Raw genomic sequence first — 20,822 nt, forward strand, 5'->3', positions numbered from 1 at the left:
AGCCCAGAAGTACGTCCCAGTCACATGGACAAAGGAAATGCTGTGCTTCCGGGTTGAAGAAGAGGAGTTTTTACCTGACCCGGAAGTGCTGGATAATCACATGGACTGAGGGCTCAGAAGCACTTCCGGGTCATGGACTATAAAGGACTCTGGGAAATCCCAGACGGAGGAGCCAGAGTTGGGTGGGAGTGTGACAGAGCTTCTGGGAGTTGGAGGATTGATTTATTGTTAATATTGTTTATTGGATTGTATTGGACAATTGTGGTGTGTGCGGTGCTTTGTGCACTATTATTGAAGAAAATATTAAAAAAGAATCTTTTTTTGCTTTTAAATGTGTGTCCTGGACGTCTGTCTGGGGGGTTCAATGGGACACTATTGAGCGTTATTCCACAATATATTTATATATGTTTTATATATATATATATATATATATATATATATATAGAGAGAGAGAGAGAGAGAGAGATGATGTTTTCTGCCAAAAAGATCTCCATCCATTTTCACATCATCTCCTTCCAGACTAAGATGATCATAAACACATATGATGTACACATTTACCAACACTGGGCATGAGTGCGTCTTTGACGGGTTGGTATCTCCGGTGGCTAGGGAACATATTGCAGACCTGTAGCAACCGGTAAATGATTTGCCTTTTGAACATGTAAGCAGCAGTCAAACTGTACAAAACACAATTTAGATGCATATCAGGTAAGCAATAAAACAAAGCTTCTATGTCTGCCGTGTTGGAATATGGTGTCTTTCATGAAGAAAGAACAACAAGGGAATGAGAGATTGTGATGAACAGGATCCAATCAGAGACAGGCTACGTAATAAGCTTGAACCAATCACATTGCGTTTAAAGTGTGCCTTTTCACCCGTCTACATTACAATGCTGAGGTGGTGTTTTCAGAGGTTTATGGCTCTGGAGAGCATTTTCAAAGTCTTTATGAGTTGAAAACGCTGGGGTAGTGTGGAAGAAAGGCAAAAACAGAGACAAATTTTTTTTTTTTGTTCTTTATTTCGTCTTATACAATTTCTTGTATTAGGAATTTGTTAGTTTTCGCATACCCCTTGGGGTCAGAGCGCAGGGTCAGCCATTGTACAGCGCCCCTGGAGCAATTACAGGTTAAGGGCCTTGCTCAAGGGCCCAGCAGAGTAGGATCTCTTTTGGCAGTGACAGGGATTTGAACCGGCAACCTTCTGGATACCAGCGCAGATCCTTAGCCTCAGAGCCACCACTCATTTTAAAAAAACATAGAAAACATAGTGGTGTGGACGGGGCCTAAGCGGGTTTCAGAGGTCATGTAATGAGTCGCTGCTTGTCTGTTTTAATTGAAGTAGTTTTTCCACACTAAGCAGGCTTTAACTGTAGAAAACCGAACACATCAATGTAATACATGGGTTGTCTTTAAAACGTTAAGAAGCTAAAACTCTCACATCACAGTGACTAGATAACTGATTAATTACTGCTAAAATCCAACATGTTAATTACTTTACTGAAGCCCATCAATCTTTATTTTGTATAGTGCCATTGATTGGTAGCAATCCCTCAAAAGTGCTTTATTAAGCAATTCACATTTCAGGGTGAAAACCTTCATCAATACTGGCAACCTGACCAATGAGGAGTCCGACATTTTGGCATCAATAACCTTGTTTCCTGGGCCCAGTATTTTGACAGAAAGCAATTAATTAGGCGCAGTCCTGGATCTCACTTGGAGGCTCCGACTTGAAAGCCAGACAGGATTTAGTGAGGCAGGCACAAATCATATTGAGCTCGAGAGTCTCCCAATAAATCTGTAATGTAATGTAAAAGTCAACAAGTAGGGAGTTGCCAAGGGGCCCGGGAAGCCTGAGGACACGTGAGTGGTTTATATGGGTCGCAGAATGTCTGTGTCTACGCTATATAGTATATCTAATTCAGACTGTGGCAAAATGACGCAGAAATGGTAATCCAGATTGCATGGTAAAGGGGGCCGTCACCCCTCTGCTTTTTAATTCAGCGGCCTTTACTATTTACTGTCAGAGCGCTTAGAACTTTATATACATAAATTATATTAAACACACTGTATTGCTATAGGGCGGCACGGTGGCGCAGTGGGTAGCGCTGCTGCCTCGCAGTTGGGAGACCTGGGGACCTGGGTTCGCTTCCCGGGTCCTCCCTGTGTGGAGTTTGCATGTTCTCCCCGTGTCTGCGTGGGTTTCCTCCCACAGTCCAAAGACATGCAGGTTAGGTGGATTGGCGATTCTAAAATTGGCCCTAGTGTGTGCTTGGTGTGTGTTTGTGTGTGTCCTGCGGTGGGCTGACGCCCTGCCCGGGTTTTGTTCCTGCCTTCCCCCCTGTGTTTGCTGGGATTGACTCCAGCAGACCCCCGTGACCCTGTGTTCGGATTCAGCGGGTTGGAAAATGGATGGATGGTTGTATTGCTATATTGTTGTTTTTGCCATTCATTATTTATGATTTTTATACTTTCAAGTTTACTGTCATGTTGTACACAGTACAATGAAATTCTTGGTTGCAGGTCTCCTCAGGATAGTGACAGCCTTATAGTACCAACTAAAGCCACAGCCTGGCACACTGCGTTATTAACATGGCTCATCTGAGGTTACTTCTCAATACGGAATTTGGCAGTTAAGGGGAAGTGCAGTCAAGACTAAAGCCAGGCAGCACTTCTTTACGCAAAGAGTTGTGGGACTCTGGAACAAACTACTGAGGTTGAAGCAGAAATCTTAACAATCTTTAAGAAGAATCTGAATGCGATATTAGGACAGCTGAGGTATTAGCTAAACAAACGGGCTAATAACATCTAATAACATCACGAGTTTCCTGCTGTTGCAGAAGTTGCTGGTAGTTTGTGTGTATATTTGTTAGTGTGCGATGTTGCAGCAGTCATCTTATTTAATGAAATGAAACATTTTAAGAAAGCATTTGCACTTTGTTTTAAAAGGAGGCTGAAAAATCAAATCTTTAATCTTAAATAAATGTGCCAGAACAGAAAAAAAAGCCTTTAACACTGTGCCTGCCTTTTCAGCTTGGATGTACGATTCTTTCTGTTTAGTGTGTGGCCTTGAGCTGTCGCTGACTACTAGATTGTCCAGCGTCTTTCTTAATCTCTGCCAGTCACTTGCACACTACGATAGATCTGCTTAGTTTAATTTAGAGGTGCATTTGCCCAAAATAGCAAAAAACTAACAAGACTGGACCAGGGTAACCTTACAATGAATGTGTTTTGCTACACGCTTCCCAAAATGGCTCAATGATTCCTTCATTTGTTACAAGAACAACTGAAGGAGTCTGACAGGAGCTGAAGAGCAGGGCTTTGATGAGATGGGACGGGCAGCCAGACGTATTATGATACAGGTCAAGTAGAAACATAACATTGGAATAATGTGGGGGATGATGAAGAGGCCCATGCCCTACAGGTGGGGGGGCAAAAGAACTAACAGATCAGTTCACCCAAATTACTCCTGCCAACAATGGGTACCAAGAACACAGCATTGCAGGGGGCATACACACACCTGCACATTAACACATGTGGGGCCATTTTGGAGGCACAAGTTGACCTGACATAATTGTATTGGGATGTGGAAGGTATCTGGAGTAACCTGAGAAAGACTCAAGCAGCCATGTGGAGCACCCCTCAGGATTTGTGAGGCCACCCTACTCGAGTGATGGTGAGGGCTTGATGAGAAACTGAGGACTGAACCAGGAGAACTGGGGGCTGGCAAGGGCATCATTACACTGGGTAATCCTCCTAGCCAGGACATTCCCAAGGACTTATGTGATGTTTGTCTGCTAAAAGAGCTCAATCACGTACAGTAAGTGAGTTGGTTTTGGATACTGGAAAGCATGCATTCTTCATAAATCCTAGAATTACAGAACTCAAAGGCATATTTTAGTGCACAGGAGTCAAACTTGGACCCCGCACTGGTTGCAGGTGTTATGACCTTGAGAGTTGCAAAGCACACAAGTCCCAAAAAATACTCGAAATGCCCTCTTTTGGGGGGAGGAAATAGTGTCAAAAAGCTGATTATAGTCCCACAAAGGACAAGCAACTTAGAATCTTTATAAATAAAAGTTTTACTTTCAGAATTAAGCAGTGAAGCTCTCAAGCGTAAAAAAAAAAGGCACAACAGGGAATGTCTGAAAAGGCAAAGGCAATCCCAGGCAAACAAAGTCAAAAAACAGAGCACAGACGTCCAAAAATGCCATCACAAGCACATCCAATGAACCGCAAGGGACTCTGGGTTGCACCCTCTTTTATAGGACTGAGGGCAGTTCTCTTGGAGGACCCCACACAGAACACAACAGAATACACATGGACATAGAGAAGCTAAACAATCAATACTGTTAACATAAAAACAGCATGTGAATCCCATCAAGGGGAGAATCCGGGCTGAACCTCAACAGTTTTCGGAATTAGTAAACAATTACTGCTGCTAAGGGCACATATTTCTTCAGTTGACTGAGCTGTACTTTACGATTCAGAACCAGTAATTGTTTCTGGTTTTCTTAATCTGCCACTCAAAGTGACTCAACAGATGACAAGATAACAAGGGGGTCTCAAACTCCATTCCTGGAGGGGCACCATTTTCACTCCACCCAGGTTCTTATTAAAAGCTAGTCCTTGTATTTAATGGACCCTGTTGGTAACTTGTCAGTGTGCTTCTTCTTCCACAACAGACATTCACTTCTTTCTTTTTAAGTATTTAATGGAAGCAGATATTGTTTGATGGGCACAAACGGATTCAAGTTACCTGGCCTTCTTTTGGCTCACTTTACATCTCTTTATTGTTTGGCTAACAGTAAAGAAAAAAAACAAACATTTAAAAGTCCTGAACTTTCAAGAGGAAGTCTGCTAAAAGACAGCGGTTCCATTACCAGCAGTAACCGGCTACAAATGAATTGACAGGAACAAAATCCTGCGTCCACTACAGTCGTCCAGGATCGGAGTTTGACACCCCTGTCTCAGGGCTTTTAAGACCCCCGGAGGAAGGCTTCCCAGTGACATGGCCATTGAGATGCCACCTCTGCCCTCTCTGTTGTCATCAACAATCAAGCCTTCCCCTCCGTATTCTAACTGAGCACCCACAGGTATCCCAGTTCTGTCGGCTTCTTAAATTGCCTCCTAAATTGTGCCTCCTTATTCAAGCCTCGGTTTCACTTGACAGTTTAATGAGACCGGTTACTTAGGGTCTCCCCTTGAAGATAAAAGGCCCCAGCCATCCTCCGCAGTTTTCTGACAGCTCTCATTCTCAGGGTGCAGATTGTTCCTTTTTCCCCTGTGCATTACATTTTCTCTGCACCGTAATTCCCGGTGACAATGGCCTCTAAGCACTCGCATGTAGTTTTCACAAATGGCCGCATGCAGAATCCTCCCACGTACACCCTCATCAGTCGGGCTGAATGGATTCTTTTCTTTAATGCACTCTCTTTATATCACCAGGCTAGTGGAATTACTATGAGAACTAAAGTGGGCTTCTATCCAGGTGGGCTGGGTAGAAATGCACTTCTTTATTTCACATTAGAGCTGTACAAGCAATGCCACAACAAACATGGGGGGCATCAATCATGTCAGAGGCCAGCTGAAGGGACATCCGAGCGTGACTTTTAAGTGATGCACCATTGTGCTGTCCTCCCAGCACTTACAGTATGTTAGCTTGGGGTGCCAACATATAAATCAAGTAACCTGTAGAGGGGCCATGAGAGAGCACAATGGGCGACATCCACTTTGTAACAGGAAAAGGAGGTTCTGCTGTGATGTGACCAAAGCACAAAGCTTGGTGAATCCTGTAACTTTGTAACCACGGACCACCTTGTGACTTCATCACCTTGGTTGAAAGGCTGATTTTATGACATTCACAATTTTAAATATTCCACACTTGTACACTGCATCCAGAAAGTATTCACAGCGCATCACTTTTTCCACATTTTGTTATGTTACAGCCTTATTCCAAAATGGATTAAATTCATTTTTTTCCTCAGAATTCTACACACAACACCCCATAATGACAACGTGAAAAATGTTTACTTGAGATTTTTGCAAATTTATTAAAAATAAAAAAATTCAGAAAGCACATGTACATAAGTATTCACAGCCTTTGCCATGAAGCTCAAAATTGAGCTCAGGTGCATCCTGTTTCCCCTGATCATCCTTGAGATGTTTCTGCAGCTTAATTGGAGTCCATCTGTGGTAAATTCAGTTGGTTGGACATGATTTGGAAAGGCACACACCTGTCTATATAAGGTCCCACAGTTGACAGTTCATGTCAGAGCACAAACCAAGCATGAAGTCAAAAGAATTGTCTGCAGATCTCCGAGACAGGATTGTCTCGAGGCACAAATCTGGGGAAGGTTACAGAAAAATTTCTGCTGCTTTGAACGTCCCAATGAGCACAGTGGCCTCCATCATCCGTAAGTGGAAGAAGTTCGAAACCATCAGGACTCTTCCTAGAGCTGGTCGGCCATCTAAACTGAGCGATTGGGGGAGAAGGGCCTTAGTCAGGGAGGTGACCAAGAACCTGATGGTCACTCTGTCAGAGCTCCAGAGGTCCTCTGTGGAGAGAGGAGAACCTTCCAGAAGGACAACCATCTCTGCAGCAATCCACCAATCAGGCCTGTATGGTAGAGTGGCCAAACGGAAGCCACTCCTTAGTAAAAGGCACATGGCAGCCCGCCTGGAGTTTGCCAAAAGGCACCTGAAGGACTCTCAGACCATGAGAGAGATGGTCTGATGAGACAAAGATTGAACTCTCTGGTGTGAATGCCAGGCATCACGTTTGGAGGAAACCTGGCACCATCCCTACAGTGAAGCATGGTGGTGGCAGCATCATGCTGTGGGGATGTTTTTCAGCGGCAGGAACTGGGAGACTAGTCAGGATAAAGGGAAAGATGACTGCATCAATGTACAGAGACATCCTGGATGAAAACCTGCTCCAGAGTGCTCTTGACCTCAGACTGGGGCGACGGTTCATCTTTCAGCAGGACAACGACCCTAAGCACACAGCCAAGATATCAAAGGAGTGGCTTCAGGACAACTCTGTGAATGTCCTTGAGTGGCCCAGCCAGAGCCCAGACTTGAATCTGATTGAACATCTCTGGAGAGATCTTAAAATGGCTGTGCACCGACGCTTCCCATCCAACCCGATGGAGCTTGAGAGGTGCTACAAAGAGGAATGGGCGAACCTGGCCAAGGATAGGTGTGCCAAGCTTGTGGCATCGTATTCAACAAGACTTGAGGCTGTAATTGCTGCCAAAGGTGCATCGACAAAGTATTGAGCAAAGCTGTGAATACTTATGTACATGTGATTTCTCAGTTTTTGTATTTTTAATAAATTTGCAAAAACCTCAAGTAAACTTTCTTCACTTTGTCATTATGGGGTGTTGTGTGCAGAATTCTGAGGAAAAAAAATGAATTTAATCCATTTTGGAATAAGGCTGTAACATAACAAAAGGTGGAAAAAGTGATGTGTTGTGAATAGTTTCCGGATGCACTGTATAATCAAAATTTAGGGTCACAGCTGGTGGAGCCTAACTCTGTAGTTTGAACTCAAGGCAGAGGCTGACTAAGCAGAGGACACATACACACACTCATGCACATCATGGAAATCTGAAGTCCATGAAAATACAAGGATGACATGCAAAGTCCATACTAACACTGACCAGGCTGAGATTCGGACCCTGTAGCTGTAACTTTTGGGGTTTGCAGATTCTCAAGGCTACCTGTCATTGAGTTTCTCAAACACTAAGATTACATTGATACGTACACCGTACATTACTTAGTCATTTTTGACTGCTATTTCCAACTTTTCTTTCATGTTGATGTTCATTTTCAGTCCAAGGCACTTCATCAATTGCTGTGGCCGGAAGTCTTATGTCATGGGAAACAAGGCAAAGATCCTTGCCTTCTGGAGAGAGAACTGACAGCACCTCAGGAAGTCTCATTTGCTCCGTGTTGGTATAGCTCAGTCTTGGGAGGGCTTCTTACTTGAATCTGGCCTGGTCTGGCCACCGTTTGGGCTATGGCAGCTCTACATTGTGTTAAGTAATAGATGTCTGCTCTTGCCCAGTGTGCACTGAGTTTATACCAAGCAGAGGACACTCTGGGAAACAGTACAAGAGGACTGAAGGTGGAAAAGGATAACAAATAGATGGCAACTGAGAGGTTGATGAGAAGGAATCAGGCCATCCAGCCTTCCTATCCAGGTGAGATCCTTGCAGTTAGGCTTACACAGAGCACACTGGGGCCATTGTGTTTCTCAACCACTAAGTAGAGACACACTTTTGGGTCCTTGGTCCTGAGCTGCCACTGCTAGGTCATGAATTGCTATTGTTTATAATGCTAGTAGGTCAAGGTGGGTCGCCATTCTGATGTTTATGCTTAATTCACCAAGGGTGATGTCTCAACCCCACCACTCTGTTGATCATGCTCATCTGATTAAGGGGGACCACGCTCCCCATTTCTGACAATGGCAGACAAGAACCCAAATGATCACACTCGATTCATCATGGGTGACAACCCCCAAAATGGGTCGCAAAGACACTGGGGGAAAAAGTGGGTTGTGACACAAGAACGGTTGAGAAACACTGCTTTATACTGTCAGATGGTAGCAGTAGCAGTACTGGAGGACTGGAAAGTTGGCAAATGTGACTCCAATTTTCAAGAAAGACAAAACAGTAATTACAGACCAATGTCTTACTTCTGTAAAATAAATTAGAAGAGCACCTGTATGGAAATGGCATACTAAATTACAGCCAGCATGGGTTTATGAGAGGAAGATCTGCCAGACCAATCTTGTAGATTTTTTTGAACAAACAACTGCAATAGTTAACAAAACCAAAGCACATGACATAATTTACTTAAGACTTTCAAAGAGCATTTGATACAGTCCCATACCGGAGATTAATTCTAAAACTAGAAGATGTAGGAATCAGAGATAGCCCATAAGTTGGTTGACTGGCATGCTGCACATGAAACAAGGTCATCAGTGGAGTCCCTTAGGGGTCTTTCCTGGGTTTCATACTGTTCATGATTTATTTTAATGACACTGATTTTGGTATAAGAACCTATGATAGCATAAGACTCACAGATTAGTCATTTCAACATGGAGGTAATCGGCCCCAACCAAAAGTTTAGTCCATGAAATTTCAAGCTGGTGGTTTGGTACAGGAAATGGGACAGGTTGGTGAGAGCACCACTGGCATTTGCAGATTCTTATACTACTTTTTTGCTCTAGTGTATTATGCAGTCTTTGGTCACATTAATAAACATTTGATCAATAAATGGATGAATTAAAAGTAGAATGCTACAATGCCAGTGACATGTTGGTTGGTGAGAAAATCAAATCAAGAGGAGGCAGCTACATGCAACAAGCTTGCAGGGCCCCACAGACTGCCAGAACACTAACCTGGAATACATCCAGAGCATCGAGAAATGTCCAGACTCATGGACTGGTTGATAGAGAGAGAGCAGTTTATCAGCATGGACTGATAGCTATTGGGAATATGTCTGATAATCGCTTTGAAAAAGACAGCATTAAGAGTGTTAGATACTGGGGTTAGTGAGCCATCTGAATGTCCTGGGCCTTGCGGATTGTCCTAGTCCTGAAAAAAGATGGGCGGCAAGTTTTGTATGGAATAGCAGCAGGTCATTTTTTATTATTGGGGTGAAACCAAAATTTCAGGATCGCCTATCTCAGTGCCAAGAGGAGGTCTCTGAGTTACATAGCTTGATGAGCTTGGTGGAGAGGGCAGTTTGTGGTGGAATGCTGAACATATTCACAGCCTCTTAGCAAAACAGAACTTAGCAAAACTTAGTCCTCACAGGTGGCGCAGTGGTAGTGCTGCTGCTTTGCAGTAAGGAGACTGTGGAAGATTGTGGGTTCGCTTCCCGGTTCCTCCCTGTGTGGATAGCGCTTTGAGTACTGAGAAAAGCGCTATATAAATGTAATGAATTATTATTATTTATTATTAAAACCAAAGGGTTCAAACGCTTCAGGATAACAAACATTTAAAGCATCTTCCTGAGGACTTCTGTTTGGGTCAAAGCTACAGAGCTATGGGGGTTTTTGTCACTGTTTTAATCTTAAAGGCTAAGAAGGTGCCTCCTAGCCAGGCCAGAGCATCACTTTAACAGTTGGAGCACCCATGGAGCAGACAAGAACAGATGTGTGGGGTGCCTTCCCTAAACCTACAGTGGACTATTGTACCAGGTTCTGGCACAAGCTCTGTCTGATCAAGATGCCAAGCAGTCAAACTGGTGTAGACTGGAGGACAGCAAAGCAGCACTGAGATAAAAGGTGCAATTTTGAGAGTGGACAGCCATGTCCTGCCTTGTAGATGCTGGCCATGAGTTAATGTCACCCACAGCTCTATATTTGGATTGTCCTGATACCCAACAGCAAATGCAGGATGGACTTAATTTAGTACATAACAGGAGTGGTACAAAAGTGTCCTGACTGTACAGTATAAAATGTGAGGCACTGATCTCCCAGAAAAAGAAAGGCCATCAGTGGTCCAATGTCAAGTTTTAGAAAGAATGAGAAAGGTTTACTGGAAGCACCTTCCTTCATGCCCATCAAGGCAGTCTAGTCCTAACAGCACAGTTCATCAGGGAGAGACAAACCTGAGCCCACCAGCCTCAAGTAACCTCCCCGCCATCATCTAAGGAGACAGCAACTACTTTGTGTTTTTGTTCTTTTAGACACATTTACTGTGGAGTGCAGGGGTTCAGTAATGGCCTTGGCTCCACTATTTTCCACTCCTCTTCTCTCATTACTGTTAATTGTTCCCAAATTATTCTGGAACCGAGTGGGGCAGGAAGTCCAAATGGCCAGTGGTCCTCAGCTGCTGAAACTAAGCAGTCATTTGGGGAAACTCACAGATTCCTTTGATGTCTCTTGCACTGTCACTGTGCAGAGTAGGTCTTCAGTGATTCTTAAATCTATTATTTACTGTAGTTTACAGGTTATGACTTTGGCTCATCTACTGATTAATGTAACAGTTGATTCTTTGGGCCTTCAGTTTCAAAATTTTCAATTGAAATTCTTGTACTTTGTAGACTTTTCACTTTTTCACTTTCTGCAGTTTTTTTCCATTTTGCCTACCGTTAATTCAGGCATGTTTTTAATAGTTAATTCCTTATGAGTGAGTAAAAATCACCACTAATTGTACAAAATGCATTTCAAAAAGTAAAAGAGGGAGTGAAGAAGCACTGAGCCATCACCAGGCCGCTCACACACCACCTCAGACAGCCCAAGACTTGGAAGGACTTGGCGAGAACAGATAAGCATCCGGTCAGGGAACAGATCAGGTACGTGATCCAGGCGTTTAAAAAGCAGCCGACTCAAAATAGCAAGGTACACTTAAATCAATGGCTTTCAACCCAGATTGGTTAAACAGATTAATTCAGGAGGGGCTTCATGCAGTTCAGCAGAGAAACTTACACTCAATTATCAATACAAATCAATGGAAAGGGCAAATGCATCCATGTCTGCATTCACATCTGTACACCACGCTAACCATATGAGATGGACGGACCAGACCATCTCCTTATTTGTAAACTTGTCCTCTCCAAACTATACTATAAATACTCTCAAGCACCTCATGCAGAGCAAATGATATGCTCAAAACACTGAATGAGCATACCACTGATAATGAGATGACAAGTTAAAGTTTAGGTTATGGTTCCAAGTCATAGCTGAAAAAAAATAAAAACTAGAAAAAGTTTTAATATAAAAAAAACTTAAAAACAACTCAAAACAGTACAAATAATAAACATTTCAGCTTTTATAAACTAGGAACTTTTGAACTTAGCATTTATCACAGCAAGCTCTTTGGTGCCATCTGGTGAACAAATGAGACCATAGCAGCCTCATATTTACAAGCCACAGCTCTCAGAAAGCTAGAATTTGGTGTCAGGTGTTTGTTCAGAAAATCACTGCATATTTATATAGTTTTTCAGTTTTTTTTTTACCTTAAATGTGAATTTGAAATCAGTATGATGAAACACAGGATTTCTCATAGGAAATAACATGAATAAATAATTAATATGGCAAAAACTACAAGCCAATTAATGCCTTTTAACTTGCTTCATGTATAAAAACCGAGGACTGATAAGAACATTTGGAAATGTGCCTCTCAAACGCAATTCCGGGGATCCCCTGTGACTGCAGGTTTTTGTTCTCACCAGTTTTCCATCAGTTAATCATTATACCTCACATTATACCAAACTGGTCTTAATGAATTAGCTAAGTTTTTTTGTAGTGAGAAGTCAAGCAAAATAACACCTTTAATTAGCTAACTAAAAAGACTACAATATGCAAGCGTTCGAGGCAACTCAGGCCCCTTCTACATCTTGCGTGAAGAAAGGGCCAGAGTTGCCTCGAAAGCTTGCATATTGTAATTTTTTAGATAGCCAATAAAAGGTGTTGTTTTGCTTGACTTCTCACTACATCCATAATGGCTAACAAGGAACAACACCCTAGTGCTAAGGTTGTTTTTTAAAATTCTTATGTTATTCTTTATTTGGAAATGAGCAATAGTGTGGGATTTACTTTTGTTAGAAATTTATAAATATTTGTATTTTGCTCTTGCTTTAAATGCTTTCTCTAACTTTCCTAACAATTTTCTCCCAGTTGTATCCTAATAATGATGGAGCAGGAACCTGGGCAGACACCACAGAATGGTGAAAAGCATCATGATGAGGAAGGTCTTAAAAACCAAGATAAACACTAAATTAGTCCAATATAATACACAGACATGTTTGGTACTTTCTAATAAAAAACAGCAAACCCAGGGTCATCCTTCCTGACAGACTAGAGAAACAACACCTCAATCAAGAAGGCAGCCATCCACAACACAATGTTTGTTGGGACCCCCCCCCCCCCCAACCAACACCATAACTGAACACGTGCACCTCCAATAAAGTGTGTATTTTTACTTAATAATGCTGGCCATTTCCTCACGTATAATCCTCCTATTTCTCTTTCCTAATCTTTCTTATTTATATCTGCCACTTACAATTGTTATTTTGGTCTTCTTAATGATGCTTTACCCCATTCTTTCTGGATATATTATTTGTGAATTGCTTTGTCAGATCCCCCAGGATTGCAATTCTAGTTTGAGGAACGTGTGACCACCTTGTTCAAATCCTTCAATTTTCAGGCACATTTATATGGACAACAATTGTATGATATCTTCATTAAAGTCTCTTGAAATTATTCTTCTTTGTGATTTTAACCAATACACCGAGCTGGACAAGCCAGGCCGTACTGGACCTAACAAGCTTCTTTTGAATTTATCCTAATAAAATTCCAGATGCTCCAAGCCATTTCACAATTAGAATCACCTCGAGTATGTCCTGGGTTTATCATTTAGTCTTCTGCCAGTGGGTTGTGTAACAGCCAACCGGGACGACTCTGGTTACATTTCCAAATCAGCACAGCTGGCTATTCTCAGTTGCTCCCTGAGAGAAGCAGTGATTCTCCTTTCATATTTCCCCTCCCAAGTGTGAGCTCAGAAGTTCTGCCAATCCTCACAATCTTCTTTGAGTTACCACCCAGAGCTTGAGAGTATAGCTAATGCAGATTGAGAAGTATGGGACTTAGCAACCACTTCTCCACCATCATAGTTTAGATCAGCATTTCTCAACCTTTAAGTATTTGCAACCTGAGTTTTCATAACAGTTTTATTCGTGCCCCCCCCCCCCAACGTTTTTTTGAAAGGATCCCACTAATACCAATTTGTTCTTTTTTAATTAATGATATATCATAGATGCATATATTATTATACCTACTTAACTTTTATCGACATTTATCTAACTCTATTTTTCTAGTATCAGAATGTAGTTTAAGTTAATTTGTTTTGGTTTCAATAGATGTTTTTTTTTCATATTTTTGATTCTTGTTTTCTTTTTTTCACATCTTCGCACCCCCCCTTTTTGTTACATCTCTCCCCCCTAGATTGAGAACCACTGGTTTAGATTATTATCATAACATTAAATGTGTGGGTTAATCTCAGGATTACCTCCTCCGACACTTGTGAACAAGACTAAAAGGTGGCTGATCCTCCATTTGACATGGCTGTCCATTCCTTACCTGCAGTAGAGAAGCTCTTCTTTTCTGAGAACAGGAGCATAAAGCTCAGATTTGGAGATGGTCATTCATCTCACAACTGCATCACGAGTGTCTGTAAATCATTCCAGACCACAGTCCAATGAGGCCAAGAGGTTAACATCATCTAAATAACAGCAAACATGCAAACCTTTGGTTCCTCCCAAACTGGTTACCTTCTAAACCAGGGCTGCAACTTGATGCCCTATCAGTGAACATCAAAAACAGGAGAGGTGACAAGATGCAGAGCAGTGAACCTCAGAACCCACAGTGAATGGACTTGACACCCCATACTGTTGTAATATCTTTCTCAAAATACCATGGGACACACAGTCATAAGTTTTTTCAAAGTTTACAAAGCACATAGAGACGTGATTAGAAAATTCTCATACGACTTCTGTATCTGTGCAAGGACAACGAGTTGGTGCATTGTTCCTTGGAGAGGACAGAATCCACACTCCTCATCCTAAATCAGAAGTTCAATGATCAGAGTCTTCACTCCAGTATTGGCTTTCCACCATCTTGTCCTGATTTATAGATATGGGCACCAAAACTCCAGTGTTCCAGTCCCAAGATACTGCTACTGACCTCCAACCAGCACTGAAAGGACCTCTTTGCCAAAACACTCCTTCAATATACACAGCTTGATGCATTTCCACTAAAATCTCATCTATGTTGCAACATTTCAACTACAGAGGTTTTTAATTAATGCAGCACCCTCAACACAAATATGGACCCAACCAAAGTCCAAACTTCAAAACTCCAACCAAAGCATCTGGCACTGCCTTCTCCATGGAGGGCATATTCACTGGATTTAGGATTTCCACACAGACTTCCGTCGTCATGACATTATTTGTTGAGGTCAATGACTTAACAAAGTCCATTCTCCACATAGACTTTCACTTTGTCCCCAGACATTTTTTTAGGAAGCCGCTACCTGTCAGTCATGTCTAGACAGTCTCCTGCTAACACTGCTCAGAATGTATTTTTGTTTCAACAGGACAGCATCCCCTTACTGCAGGTATTCACCAATTCATCCTACAGCCACCAACAGGCTACATCTCCCTATAGCAGGGGTGGGCAGATTCAGTCCTGGAGGGCCGCAGTGGCTGCAGGTTTTTGCTCCAACCCAATTGCTTAATAAGAAACCCTTATTGCTCAAGTAACACTTCAGATTCACTTTAGTTGTCTCGCTCGTTAAGATTTTGAACCCTTATTGCTTATTTTAGTCTTAAACAGCTGTATTCTTGGTTTTTAATTGTTCCTAATTAGCAATACCATGCAAATGACAAAAGAAACCAGCATTTCTCCATTTAGCTTGTTTTCATTTACACCTGTGTGTATTTATCACGCACTATTTGGTTTAATTAAATACTTGGAAGGAAAGTGAAGAGAAAAAAGTGAAGCACTGAGAACTAGACTTCAAATCATTTGGATGATATCCTTAGAAAGGAAAAAAAAATCTAGGATATGAGAATGACCTGACATGGCAGAGTTAAAGCACTAGCAAGCCATGCAATTAAATAATTGACAAGGATTGGTTTTTAATTAAGCAACTGGGTTGGAACAAAAACCTGCAACCACTGCGGCCCTCCAGGACTGAATCTGCCCACCCCTGCCCTATAGCTTCCTCCTCTAGAGGTCTGGCGCAGACTCCATTTCCCCAACCTCTTCTGAGATGCAGATGAATCTCATTCAGAGGTGAGAGTTGATGTCATCTCAAACTGAGGTGCATTTTAGTTTTTGCCAATCTTCATGCCCCCCAAAACACTGACATACACCTTAAATACACTTGGGAAGTTTGATTAAAAAAAAAAAGGTATGTGTGGGCCAGTTGTGTCCAGGTGGCTTGATTCAGAGAAAAGGTCCAAAGGTCGGATGGCTCAATGACAACCCAACACTTGGATGTTAAATGTTTTTAAGAGACAGCCAGTGAGTGAGCGAGCAAGCGAGATGGGATCCCCACTCTCTCCTTTATCATCTAATTTACAAAAAGAGTCCTATAAATAAAAGAATTCCATATATATCCTTTCTTCTCTTTTCTGTCTGTTCCAATGGTTCTACAAGAACATTAATTTATAAAGCATGTTTTCACACAAACAATGTAGCTCAAAGTGCTTTACAAAATGAAATAAACGGAGGTTAATATAAAACATAAAGAGGCAATAATATTATATGATACGTAAAGCCACGGTTTTCAAACTGTGGTATGCATACCACTGGTGGTACTTCAAGTCATGCCAAGTGGTACTCGTGTGGTCCTTTATTTTCCACGAATCGATGTTGCTAGAATGCCAATATGTTGCATATAATCATATATAGTTTAAGTATACTACTGTAAATGCGTGGAAGACTCCAAGCCGGCTTTTATTAGCGCGGGCACCCGTTTCCTTAATTAGTTTAATATCACTTTAACATCATAATTATAGTCATTATAGTGACTTTTCTTCAAAACAACACAGGTGTAAATTAACGATTCATTGACAGTGGTACTTCAGTTTACTGGTCCTTGCGGAGTGGTACTTGTTCAAAAAAGTTTGAAAACTGTGGACGTAAAGGACATTGTGCTTACAGTTGTGCTTGAAAGTTTGTGAACCCTTTAGAATTTTCTATATTTCTGCATAAATATGACCTAAAACATCATCAGATTTTCACTCAAGTCCTAAAAGTAGATAAAGAGAAGCCAGTTAAACAAATGAGACAAAAATATTATACTTGGTCATTTATTTATTAAGGAAAATGGTTGAATATTACATATTTGTGAGTGGCAAAAGTATGTGAACCTTTGCTTTCAGTATCTGGTGTGACCCCCCTTTGCAGCAATAACTGCAACTAAACATTTCCGGTAACTGTTGATCAGTCCTGCACACCAGCTTGGAGGAATTTTAGCCCATTCCAGCTTCAACTCTGGGATGTTGGTGGGTTTCCTCACATTAACTGCTTGCTTCAGGTCCTTCCACAACATTTCAATTGGATTAAGGTCAGGACTTTGACTTGGCCATTCCAAAACATTAACTTTATTCTCCTTTAACCATTCTTTGGTAGAATGACTTGTGTGCTTAGGGTCGTTGTCTTGCTGCATGACCCACCTTGTCTTGAGATTCAGTTCATGGATAGATGTCCTGACATTTTCCTTTAGAATTCTCTGATATAATTCAGAATTCATTGTTCCATCAATGAAGGCAAGCCGTCTTGGCCCAGATGCAGCAAAACCGGCCCAAACCATGATACTACCACCACCATGTTTCACAGATGGGATAAGGTTCTTATTGCTGGAATGCAGTGTTTTCCTTTCTCCAAACATAACGCTTTTCATTTAAACTAAAAAGTTCTATTTTTGTCTCATCCGTCCACAAAATATTCATCCAATAGCCTTCTGGTGTGTCCACGTGATCTTTAGCAAACTGAAGACGAGCAGCAATGTTTTTTTGGAGAGCAGTGGCTTTCTCCTTGCAACCCTGCCATGCACACCATTGTTGTTCAGTGTTCTCCTGATGGTGGACTCATGAACATGAACATTAGCCATTGTGAGGGAGGCCTTCAGTTGCTTAGAAGTTACCCTGGGGTCCTTTGTGACCTCGCCAACTATTACTATTATTATGTTGGAGTGATCTTTGTTGGTCGACCACTCCTGGGGAGGGTAACAATGGTCTTGAATTTCCTCCATTTGTACACAATCTGTCTGACTGTGGATTGGTTGAGTCCAAACTCTTTAGAGAAGGTTTTGTAACCTTTTCCAGCCTGATAAGCATCAACAACTCTTTTTCTGAGGTCCTCAGAAATCTCCTTTGTTCGTGCCATGATACACTTCCACAAACATGTGTTGTGAAGAGCAGACTGATAGATCCCTGTTCTTTAAATAACACAGGGTGCCCACTCACACCTGATTGTCATCCCATTGTTTGAAAACACCTGACTCTAATTTCACCTTCTAACTAACTGCTAATCCTAGAGGTTCACATACTTTTGCCAATCACAAATATGTAGTATTCGATCATTTTCCTCAATAGATAAATGCCCAAGCATAACATTTTTGTCTCATTTGTTTAACTGTTTTCGTTATGTTTGGAGAAAGGAAAACACTGCATTCCAGCAATAAGAACCTTATCCCATCTGTGAAACATGGTGGTGGTAGTATCATGGTTTGGGCCGGTTTTGCTGCATCTGGGCCAAGACGGCTTGCCTTCATTGATGGAACAATGAATTCTGAATTATATCAGAGAATTCTAAAGGAAAATGTCAGGACATCTATCCATGAACTGAATCTCAAGACAAGGTGGGTCATGCAGCAAGACAACGACCCTAAGCACACAAGTCATTCTACCAAAGAATGGTTAAAGGAGAATAAAGTTAATGTTTTGGAATGGCCAAGTCAAAGTCCTGACCTTAATCCAATTGAAATGTTGTGGAAGGACCTGAAGCAAGCAGTTAATGTGAGGAAACCCACCAACATCCCAGAGTTGAAGCTGGAATGGGCTAAAATTCCTCCAAGCTGGTGTGCAGGACTGATCAACAGTTACCGGAAATGTTTAGTTGCAGTTATTGCTGCAAAGGGGGGTCACACCAGATACTGAAAGCAAAGGTTCACATACTTTTGCCACTCACAAATATGTAATATTCAACCATTTTCCTTAATAAATAAATGACCAAGTATAATATTTTTGTCTCATTTGTTTAACTGGCTTCTCTTTATCTACTTTTAGGACTTGAGTGAAAATCTGATGATGTTTTAGGTCATATTTATGCAGAAATATAGAAAATTCTAAAGGTTCACAAACTTTCAAGCACAACTGTATATGTTACTATCAAAAGGGCCTTTTTCACAACTCATATACTTAGCCAGCAGCCATACCACATGGCACTTCAGAACAAGTCATTCACCTGAAGCTAAGCATGTTCAGGCCTAGTCAGTACTTGGATGGGAGACCAACCAGGAAAAACTTCGGTTGCTGCAGGGGGTGCTTACCCTGTGGTGTGAATGTGGATCCCAATGACCAAGTGCAGAGACGGGGACACTGTGCTGTAAAAATGCCGCTGTCATTTGAATGAGATGCAAAATTGAGGCCCTGATATCTTTGTGGTCATAAAAGATTCCTGGGCATCCTTCGTAAAGAACAAGGTGTCTCCCAATGTCTAGGCTAATTTGACCACCTCAGCCTAGTCATTCTGGTCCCTAGCAATCTCCCTTCTGTAACTGGGCATCTCCCTCACCACTTCACCACCTAACAGCTCATGTGTGATGAGCGTACTGGAGCCAAAATGGGTGTCATCACATTATCCAGGTGGATGCTACACATTAGTAGTGGTTAAATTGGCTCTCTGCTCAGTGTGTAAAAGCTATTTGAGTAGTGAGAAAAGCACTATAATTGTAAAGAATTATTATTATTAAAAGAGAAACTTTTGTTTGCGTATAAATGCAAGTGAAATCTTTGTATAATTACGTAAATGCTGCAGAAAAAACAAATATCAGAATAACTATTTCAGCATAAATGACATCTGAATACTACTGCCCGATATACTGTAGATGCAGAAATGGTAGGCTCAGCATTGCTAATTGCATCCATATTCCTACTATTTATTAACTTATGAGCAGCATCTGCTCATCATAATGGACTCTTGTTTTCAATTCAGGCTGATCACTAGCATCTAAAATTCCACAAAAAGGGCTACGTTCCTAGGAAGATCATTAGCCGCATCAGTCTTTCAATTCACTTTTTCCTCATGCACTGATAACTTTTGTTTCACATATATTGTACTTGGATGGTATGGCTAGTAGCTGTTATGGCAGAGGTTAAGCTATAGCAAGTCACATTCTAGAGTTACCACTGAACTATTACAATGATCCAAGAGAATGTTTTGTCAGATGTTGGGGGTTCTGATGAATAGTATTAATGGAATCAGATCTGCCTTTTTATTTTTTGCCCATTTCTAACTCTGGAGTGGTGGTGCGCCTTTTCTACTGTGCAGCGACACCTGAACACATACGACCTTCATGATAAAGAGTTAGCAGAAGAAAAACTTTCCTGAGTTCTAGCCACAAAATTCAACACCTGAAGATTGCAAGCCTGGTGCATTTTGGAAAGAAGTCCTGTGGACTGAGAAGTCAAAATTGAACATTTTGGCCACAACGTGCAAAGGTATGTTTGGAGAAAAAAAGGGTGTATAATTCCACGAAAAGAACACCGCTGCAACTATTACACATGAGGGTTAATCGATCACGAATTGGATTTGTGTTGCAGCCAGTGGCACAACGAATATGTCAATGGAATGGATTCAAATAAATAAGAGTAAATTTTGGAAGCAAACATAACACCATCTGTAAAAATGTTGAAGGTAAAAAGAGGATGAGTTCTACATCAAGATAATGATCCAAAACACACCTCAAAATCTACAATGGAATACCCTCAAGAGGCACAAACTGATGGTTTGGCTATTGGTTGCCACAATCCTCTGACCAAAACATCTTTGATAATATGTGGATAGATCTCAAGAGAGCAGTGCCTGCAAGACAGCCCAAGAATCTTGCAGAATTAGAAGCATTTTACAAGGATGGATGTGCGAAAATACTTCAGGAAAGAACTGAAAGCCTCTTAGCTGGCTATAAAAAACGTCTACAAGCTGTGATAATTGCCAGAGGGGGTCTTACTACTGACTTAGTACAGTACTAACCATGTTGGGTGCCCAAACTTTTACTTCAGGCCCTTTTAATTTTT

The sequence above is a fragment of the Erpetoichthys calabaricus genome, chromosome 3 (genome assembly GCF_900747795.2).
Source record: "Erpetoichthys calabaricus chromosome 3, fErpCal1.3, whole genome shotgun sequence".
Taxonomy (NCBI): domain Eukaryota; kingdom Metazoa; phylum Chordata; class Cladistia; order Polypteriformes; family Polypteridae; genus Erpetoichthys; species Erpetoichthys calabaricus.